General features: G+C 33.6%; 1 protein-coding gene across 1 annotated transcript in view; it reads right to left on the reverse strand.

Annotated features, from left to right (window-relative positions):
* The window catches only part of LOC106876722 (insulin-like peptide receptor), a 163372-nt gene that overhangs the window by 82879 nt on the left and 70076 nt on the right, over positions 1 to 10417 (reverse strand). The window lies entirely within an intron of this gene.

Consider the following 10417-nt stretch of genomic DNA (forward strand, 5'->3'; position numbering starts at 1 on the left):
AAAAGGATCAAAATATCCCTGATAGAACTTACAAAGCATTGTAGAACTTTGGATAATATTCTGGAGTGGGGGAGTGTGATTTCACAACAAAATTATGTGAAATACATCATGTATAATTGGGTTTTTTTTTGTTTATAAGTAAAAAAAAAAAAAAAAAAAAAGTTGCAGGGAAATTACTCAGCGCACCTACCCCTCATGTAAGCAAATAAGCAAGAGCAAAGATTTGAGCTTAAAACTGTGAAATACTGAACCAGACAAACTAAATAATCTTAGTAAGGGGCAGCCTATCATCTAAATATGAACTACAAAAAATGTAGTTTATATTAAGGGGAAAAAAAATTATGGTTGTTGTGAAGGGAAGTCCAGGAAGTTTTTTTTTCAGAAACAGAAGAGAAAGAAATCTTGTTCTTTGAATGAATATAAGTCAAAATAATTTCAATGAGATCAAAAGAAAATTAAGTTTTTATCTTATATTTTTTACTTGTTTCAGTCATTGGACTGTAGCCATGCTAGGGCACACCACCTTAAAAGGTTTTAGTTGAATAAATTGACCTCAGCATGTTTTTTTTAATTTTTAAGTCTAGTATTTATTCTATGGAGGTGCATGGCTCTGTGGTTAGAGCATCGAGGTTGTGAGTTCGATTCTCAAACCGGACTGTGTGTTGTGTTCTTGAGCAAGACACTTTATTTCAAGTTGCTCCAGTTCACTCAGCTGTAGAAATGAGTTGCGGCATCACCGGTGCCAAGGTGTATCAGCATTTGCCTTTCCCTTGTATAACATCAGTTGCATGGAGAAGGGAGACCAGTATGCATGGGTGACTGCTGGTCTCCCATAAACAACCTCACCTCAACTTTTGCCTCAGAGGGGAACTTTCTAGGTGCAATCTCATGGTCATTCATGACTGAAGGGGGTCTTTACTCCTTTACTTTACTCTTTTATGGGGACATACACAAATTAACACCAGTTGTCAAAGTGGTGAGGAACAAACACAACAAAACACAAGACACATACATATGATGGGATTTCTCACAATTTCTGTCTGTCAAATTCACTCACATTAGTTAGCCTGGGGATGTAGCAGAAGACACTTGCCTAAGGTGCCGTGTAGTGGGACTGAACCTGAAACAATGCTGTTTGTGAAGCAAGCTTCTTAACCATACAACAGACATCTCAGCCTATAGGTGAAATTATAGAAACATCAATGACAAATCAAGGTGTTTCAAATGCTTCGATGTCCGACTTTGTAACAGGAGAAATCATACAATAAAGAGAATTAAAAAAATGAATAAATAAAATATAATAAATGAATTCTTTGTTACTATCAACAAAGAAAACTTTCCATCATTTGAATCAGTGTTAGTTTACATCATTGAAAATAAATAAACTGGTACAGATGAAAGTTCAAATAGAAACTGTACTATATACAGTACTTCAATGAATATTCAGTTATGATTATCAAGAAAATTCCCAATGTGGCATGGAAATGGTAGCTACATGCTAATTAGAACAGTGGTTCCCAACCATTTTTTGCACCACTGACTGGCTTCATGCAAAACAATTCTTCCATGGATTGGGGTGGGGGAATCACACACACTATCTGTAGCCTAGTGGTTAGTGTTGCACTCACAGTCATAAGAGTGTGTGGGTTCAATTCCTGGACCAGGCAGCGTGTTGTGTTCTTGAGTAAGACACTTTAGTTTATGTTGTTCTGTGATCATTTTGAAATTTGATGTGTGACACACTTACGAACCTGTATAGAAAATGTCAATGTGGTGGAATGGGTGAGCTAAGGTACAGTACATACACTTGACCACTATAAACAAATCATTTGTGCAGATCAATCAGCAAAAATGTTAAGCTATATTTTTATAGCAAAAGTGATATTGTATGCTGTTAATGTACAGAATTGGAACTGCTATTCCAATGAACATGCACAAATATAAAGACTTTTCCTTGTTTCTTTATACTTTATACACCCTGCATATGCAAATGTGTACACACATACACACACACCATTCTCAACACCTGTAAGTAAAAAATAGCAAAGCTTTTAAATTTTAATATTCCTAGGGTACAAAAAAGAAAGAAGAAAGGTCCAAAGAACTAGAAGCTAACAATGCTTCTCAAAATCCTTATTGAAAATAAAGAGACTACAGTTTCTAACAGAAAATGGGGAAAAAAATGGCTATGAAACAGCTTCAGAATGAAGCAGCATGATGGTGAAAGAGCTTTCAACTCTGTTGATAATACTAAGTCTACTACATCTGAACATAGATATAGGCAGCAAACCTTTTACTATTTTAAAAGCTCTGTCCTTAGCACACTCTTCAACTCATGCAACTAAATAGTTTTCAAACCAACACAATTACTCAATCTAAAAACAGCAGCCAAATCTCCTACAATCCATAACTTTTTGAATAATGTGTTCCTCATACCCCAAAAAGGCAGAATTATTCATAAGTGGAAATCCATCACATATAGGCCTGCCTCATCAAGGCTGGGACTAAGCAACAACAAATAATTATTTAGAACAGAAGTTCAGATGACAAGCTCAATATACTGAAAATGTTTTGCTCTTAGTATTGTATTGAGTTTTCTTTGAAATTACCTGTAAACAAATACTGACAGCAGTTTGGGTATATAAATCCAAATAATAACTAGCAAGAATAAATTATATTGATCCATTGGTTTCAAATTTTGGCACAAGATCAGTAATTCAATGGGAGGGCCTAAGTCAATTACATCAATTTCAGTGTTCAACTGGTACTTATTTTATCGACCACGAAAGGATGACAGGTAAAGTCAAGACAGCTATATTGAATAGAATTCTACATAGCTTGTCTACATAGTACCCACAATATAGGGTGAAGAGAACAGGTATTGACAAGGCTTCTTATAAACAAGAACTAAGGAAAACTGAAAATATATACATTTACCTTTATGAAATAATATAATGACAAAAAATATTTAAAATACAATGTTTATAAAACAGTATTCTGATACTAATAAACAGTAAATCAGTTACCACTAACTGATGTATCTTGAAGCAAATTCAGGCATAAATAATAATAGCTTATATTTTTTATCTTTTACTCTTCTCATTCAGTGGACTGTGGCCATACTGGAACATCATCTTGAAGGGTTTTAGTTGAAAAAATTGACCCAGTCTGTTTGTTTTTTTTTTGTTTTAGTCTGGTGCTTATTCTATTGGTTTCTTAAACTGAACCACCAAGTTATGAGGATGTAAATAAACCAACACTGGTTGTCAAGCAGTAGGGAGGGGGGAACACAGACAAAGAGACATACACACACACACATACATGTACATAATGAACTTCCACACAGTTTCTGTCTATTCAATTCATTCACAAAGCACTGGTCAGCCCAGGTCTGAGCTTTAGTAAAAGACACTTACCCAATGTACCGCACAGTGGGACTGAACCTGAAACCACATGGCTGCAAAGCAAGCTTCTTAATCACACAGTCATACCTGTCCCTACAATACATTCAGTTAATAAGACCATGGATGATGGTCTGTGTCTTATAGGTAGCTTTTCACCTTCATCCTGTTTAGGTCTCATTTTTAATTCACTGTATTGTAATCTATTCTAGTTTAATAGGTGAATTCACTCCAAGGCGCATCATTAATAAAGACTTATTTATCTATATTTTTCTCATGCCTCTATATTTGTGCTCAAACTGTAAACTAATAAATAGCGAATTCTACTGTGTACATTAGGAAATATACTGATGATGTGTACTAAAAATTCTTCAATAACATTTCATAAAATTGAGATAAAAAAAAAAAAATACAAACATGGAACAAATAACATATATTTCAATTTAAAAAAAAAAAATTAATTAAAATTGCTTGTGAAAGATATCTTGCACAACAAATTTTGGTCTTACCCTGAAAATAAAAATGTTTTTTATCTTTAAATATGAATGAAAACCTTGTGGCAAACAACAGTGAAAATGAAAAAAATATGTGTGTATATACATATATACATATATGTATATATATAAGCATTTGCAACTGAAGCGATGAGAAGCTTGGTGCAATATTGCAACTTTTCTTAGGAAAACAACAAGAACAAACACACACAGATATACACCTTATGAGGTCAGAAGTGTAACACACAAAATTGATATGACTTAAGAGTTTATGTTATGGTTATAGAACTGTGATAGTTTCACAGTATTATCAACAGATGTATCAGGAACAAAAAAAGAAAATTTAAGATAGAACTGCAATGAAATGATTGCAGATTTAATTTACCTGTATATGATAATCTTATTTAGAATTTAGAAGTGGAATGCAAATTTGCTGGAGAGCATAGGTTCTGGTATAATAGTAAAATTGTCAGCCCCTATGAAACTAAAAGCTTATGCAGCAGTTAGGGACCGATCTTGGTATCAAGCTTCTCAAAAGCTGGGTTATTAGTAGCAGAAATAATCAAATAGTTGGTGCAGTTTCCTAACTTGATACCATTTGAAATCTGCTTGTTAAAATAGCTAATTAGTAAATAATATATGAAACAAAAACCTTAAAACAATAAGCTGAACAACAATATTAAAAACTTACTGAAAGAAAACACTTTCAGATTTTCAGGTGTGTATTAAATGCTAAATGTTTTATCATTATTACAGCTGTTAAAAATTAATTGAATGACTTAAAAACCCAGAGGAAAAACCCAAAATGATGATTTCCAACTTAGTTTCTAATTATATCACCCTCGTCACTTAATGTCTGTTTTTCCATTCTGACATTTGTTTGGGTGGTTTGACAGGAGCTGCTGACTAGCCAGAGAACTGTGCCAAGTGCCAATATCTGCTTGGGCATGGTCTCTGCAATTGGATGCCTTTCCTAACAACAAAAACTTCACAGAGTGTATTGAGTGCATTTTACATGGCACTGGCATTAGTGAGGTCACCAAGTAACCCACAAAATAAGACCCCTTAACTGCGGGAGGTGAGTTTATGCCAAAACGTAAGAGTTTAAAAGTATGGTAGAAGGACAGAAAAATAAATATCTTGCAGTAAAGGAGACACATAGCCCCCACGGTTGAAAAAGGAGAGAAGGTGATGGTGAAGAAGTGTTGCTAAATGTATATTACTCAGATTTCAGTTTTTAAGAATGAAAATCCAAAATCAGATTTAACTTTTTTTAAAAGACTGTCACTACAAATAGTTACCCTAAATAATACTTTGTTTTTATTTAACCTTTTAGCATTTAAACTGGCCATATCAAGCCAAAATATTCTACCTGTTTTAAGTTCAAACTAGTCAGATCCAACCTCTCACACCTGTTCAACAATGCCATAGCACTGAAATCTCTCAAAGCTACAAGATAAGGCATGGATTAATTCAAAACAATGAGAAATAAATAAGCATTACATTTGACAGAGTAATCTGAATGCTAAAGGGTTAAAAGCTTATCTATATCGACAAAGTTTGGGTAACCAAGTTCATTGAAAGCACTGGCTAGTTCTCTATCTCTATCCAATACAGTCTTGTTTACTGTAATGGTACGATTTTCACACTGAACTTTATCAGATGAAAGTTCATTTGTTAATGATTGCTGAATCTAAAAAAATAAAACAGTTCCGACTCTGCTCAGTAGGGACTATGTTGACTAAATGGCTATGGTGTCAGTCCACTAGCAAACATTCTCTTCACACTTGTCACCACTAACATTAGAAGAAGCAAAGTACTTGAGAAGATACTGTGTTGCATTATCAATTCATTGTGGGTTCAATTCTATAGTAGATGTTTTGCTGTGTGGATTTGGGCATCACAATTCTATATAGGTGTTTTGTTGTGTATTTGGATAACCCGGTTCTACAATAGATATTTTGTTATATATTTGGACAGCACAATTCTATGTATTCAGGTCACCCAGCTATGGCTGAGGCAGACCAATATCCTCTCCAAAGAAAGCTTTATCCTTCATTCATTTGATTTAACACCACTATCTGGCCCTTAAGTGTCTTTAGCAAAGTCCACTCTGTTATAAATATTCAGATCGTGTCTTCAGTGTGAAGAGTAACCTGATAAGTTGATGAAGCATTGCTCCCCGCTGTATCAATGCATCACACTGGAGGCACTAGAAAAGGTTAGTAGCACAGCTCTTCATCTTCTAAACCATGAAAAAAATTAGAAAAGCTCATAACTAAGCACTAGTTCTTAAAAACCCATCAAGGTTCGGAAGACATTTACATACTTTTTCTTGCACAAGATAGCAAATAATGTAACTAGAGAGAATTAAGGAAATAATGAGGCACCAATCTATTGGAAACTGTCAATATTTTACACTACTGACAGGGTGTTTTCTGCCATACCCTTACAAACTATTTCCTCAGAGTTTGACTTTAGTATATATTCAAAAATTTCTGATAACTTGTCTACTTAATTTTATGCTTGCAATAAATCTGAATTTAAAATATTAGACTATAGATAAATTTTCCCTGAAAGCTTTGAAGAATTTAATAAATTGGACCTAACATTAATAATCTAAAGACTTAACAAAGTTCAAAATACAATGGGCAAATATTGTCAGCTGAAATTTATCATTTATTGAATTAAAAACAAAAAAAATCTCATCATCAGATTGTATCTATGTCCAATCATGTCACCATTTATAATTGGTAAAGTCATGCAAAGAAAAGCTTGAGGGTAGGATAAAGTGAGAATAATTTGGAAAATAATGCAAAATATTTGCTAAAAGAAAAAGAAAAAAATAGATTGATCATATTTTGAAAACACAAAAAAAAATGAAGCTAAATGAATATATTGGTGGGCAAAATATTGGCTTGGCAGTGTCAACCTTTGATGAATGTACAAAAGCAAATAAAAAATATTGGGAAATGAAAGAAACACTGACACACAGACTTTGGGGAGTGGGGTTACTCTATCATGTTTTTCTCTCTCTTTGTAAAGATTTCTTTCAGTCCCCTACATGCATACTATCTACTTGGCTGACTCACATACATAAGTGACCAGTCTGGTTGGCCAGATAATTCAGTTTGAATTAATAATATTGATGTTTAGACATTCCATGCTAAATTGCATTAAAGTTGGCTAAAACAATACAGAATGAAGACAACTAAACGGAAAAGCATCTTTAGCAATTTAAAATTGGAAAACCCTGCATCTTAGGTTTTTCTGAAAAGCGAACAAAAGCTGTGAAATAGGAACCTGTGGTGGAGACAGGGCATACTGGCAAAGGTGGGGGGAGGCTTTTTTTATAAAAGCCTAAATTTTAAATATGGAAGTAATTGAAGTGATAAAAAGAAAAAAAGAAAAAAGGGAAAAATATATTTAGCAAGCAAGAAATAAATAGCTAGAACTATGCTAAAACTGGCAAAAATTATTTTCTTTAAGCGTCAAGTTTAATTTTAAAATACATTTTGCTTCAGTGCATTAAATCAAAAAGATTAATTTTCCCCAATAAATATTTCTTCGGGCTGTTCCTTGTGATTTCTTTGTTGAACTGACTTTGAAGAATAGCCTTGAGTGCCAGTTCAAATTTCTATATTGATTATTTACCAAATTGAAAAAAAGAAAAAAAACAAAACGTGAAAATTCCTCCGTAACAAGAACCTAAGAAAGACAAGATTATCCTCAGCAAGTATTGTCAAGAAACTCAACCTGCAACTGAAATCAATTGATTAGTAAAATAGAAAATAACAGCTTAACTGAAAATAATAGGATTTTTATTTGCTGTTCAATTTAACGACAATAGAGATGCACTGATACTCCATCTAGCGAACATCTTTTCTCTAATCAGATATTCTCCAAAAGAAAACTACCAAATTTGACAGTTCCTGTCCATTATAACCAATCTGTTTTCTCTAAATAAATCAAACAGTTCAGTAATGTAGCAAAGAAAAATACCAATTTTATTAACAGCAATACAAACCAATCAGTTTGGTGAAGAGGAAGACCAATAGGTATTGAACTTTCTAAAATCAATAAGCATTTCTTGATGGATTAATACGCAAACAATCAACAGAGAATGCCACACTATACTTAATATTACTTCCTACATTCAGTTTCAAAACAAAATGGAAATTAAAAATAAGCTACCATATGATTATCAATATATAACCTTTTTTTACAGAAGTACTAACTGTTGTTGCTGTTAATCAACATGAAAGTTAAAATAAGAGATAGTTATAAGTGATATGTAAGCAGATGAACACAGCACGATGAACAAGTGAACAGTGACATCTAAGAAAGGTTTCAGACCAGGAACTTCAACATGAACAAAACCATGTAATCAAAGACAACTAAGAGTGGAAAGAATATATGCTATAAGATGAAAATATTCAGTTACTTGTTTTAATTAGTATATTTACTAGCTCAGCAGTTGTTTTCAAAGAACAACAAATCTGAAAAATTACTTCTCAATGTGGTGCATACCCATTTCTAATTTTTCCCATGAAACTTAGCTTGCTCATGTTAATACCACCAATTTTCAATTACCGCTGAAGACAGATTATAACTCCTGACTGAGAGAACAGATCCTAGATTAACCAACAAAAGCTTAAGAGAGGCAGAGGTAAGAACCAACAAGTAATTACTGCAATGACCAAAAACACTAAGCTCATAGACCTTAAAATAATTTAATGTAACTACAGATATTTAGAATTTGAACATAAAGAAAACTTGAATCATGGCTCTATGATGGAAGCTTACTTTGAATATGGCTATGATAGGAACTGGACACTGAAATCACAGCTGTATAGCAGAAGCTGGCACTGTCATGGTATTAGCTGTCAGAAGTGAAAGTAGAAAAATCTGACAAGGAACGTTACTGCTGGTTTGAGTTATCTGTCTGTCTGTCTGTCTGTCTGTCTGTCTGTCTCTCTCTCTCTCTCTCTCTCTCTCTCTCTCTCTATCTATCTATCTATCTATCACTCGAAAGTTATTGGAACAAATTTGACACCTATATCCATGCGTTTGAAAACACACAGAGTATAAGGGTACTACTAAAGCAGAGTGGTCCCGAACGCGCAGTCGCGCTAGCTAGTCGTGAGTGGTCGATCCTATTATTTTTAAACTTCAAACTTCATTTGTTTTCTATTTTGATAAACTCTCTCTGTTGAAAATTATATTTTTATATTTCAAATAATTTGCAATTTCAGAAAATATATTTTTATATTAAATTTGCGTTTTCTAATTTGATAAATTCTACGGACACAGAGGTGAACGAGTGATAGATAGATAGATAGATAGATAGATAGATAGATATAGAGAGAGAGATAGATAGTGAGATAGACAGACAGACAGACAGACAGACAGATAGCTCCGGCTAGTCAGTAGCCAAAGAATCAACTCAAACCAGCAGTAATGTTCCTTGTCAGTTCTACTTTCACTTCTGACAGCTAATACCATGACAGTGCCCAGAAGCTTACCTTGAACTCTGGCTCAAAAATGGTAGCTTACATCAAAATTACAGTTTTATGCAGAGAACTAACATTAACCCACAATTGTATGATGGTGCTTACATTTAGTCCACTTACACAAATAAATAGATTCCTACAGGTTAGCCAACAATATTTACCTGTCTCAAAATCATGCACTATGTTTATTTGTCTCACGCTAATATCAGACATTACAATAGACAGGTTCATAAACAATGAAACAGACATGACAGTATGCTAGTAAGTTACATGATATTTCCTTTTCCTATATACATTACAGAATGCATATAGTTGGTACACTTACAAAGAGAAAAACATTCAAATACAATCGACACATTCATCAAAGCCAACACCTGGAAAATCTGATCCAAGAATTAGTGTTTCTTGGCTTTGTTTCTAGTCATTTTTACACTTTCTTAGTAGAATACATCTCACACGTCTATATCAGACTAAGACCAATTCCATCACACGCTGATAAAAACCTGCTACTAATAACCACATAATGCAGTTTTACCTGCTCATGGATGAGTTAACAGTGACTAAACTAGCCCCTACAGAGCTTGTTCAACAAGGAAAGGGTGTGGGCATCAAATAGAATGAAAAACTAAATCAGTTAAAAGCGAATGAGCTCCTTGAGAGTCAATTGTACCCATATCCTGGTGCCAATGGGATAACCAATCCCAATACAAATATATTATATTGATACCAATGTAATTATAGTTTTATACCAGACAGGTCAGATGCATTAAGAAAGCCTAAGATTGAAAGAAGACGAGAAAATTGGTAAAACTAAAAATCTAATGGTAGAAGAAAAGTTATGGGAAAATGGAAATATAAAAAGTGACTTTCTGCTACTTGGTTGTATGAACTAGTTGAGAGCATCAGCCAAAATTGCTTAACAATTTCTCTGTCATCTTCTGAAGTAGGAACTACAAGTTATGTCCTAAATCTCAAGCCAATCTAAATAACACTCCAATATATATATATA

This window comes from Octopus bimaculoides, chromosome 3, assembly GCF_001194135.2.
Source record: "Octopus bimaculoides isolate UCB-OBI-ISO-001 chromosome 3, ASM119413v2, whole genome shotgun sequence".
Taxonomy (NCBI): domain Eukaryota; kingdom Metazoa; phylum Mollusca; class Cephalopoda; order Octopoda; family Octopodidae; genus Octopus; species Octopus bimaculoides.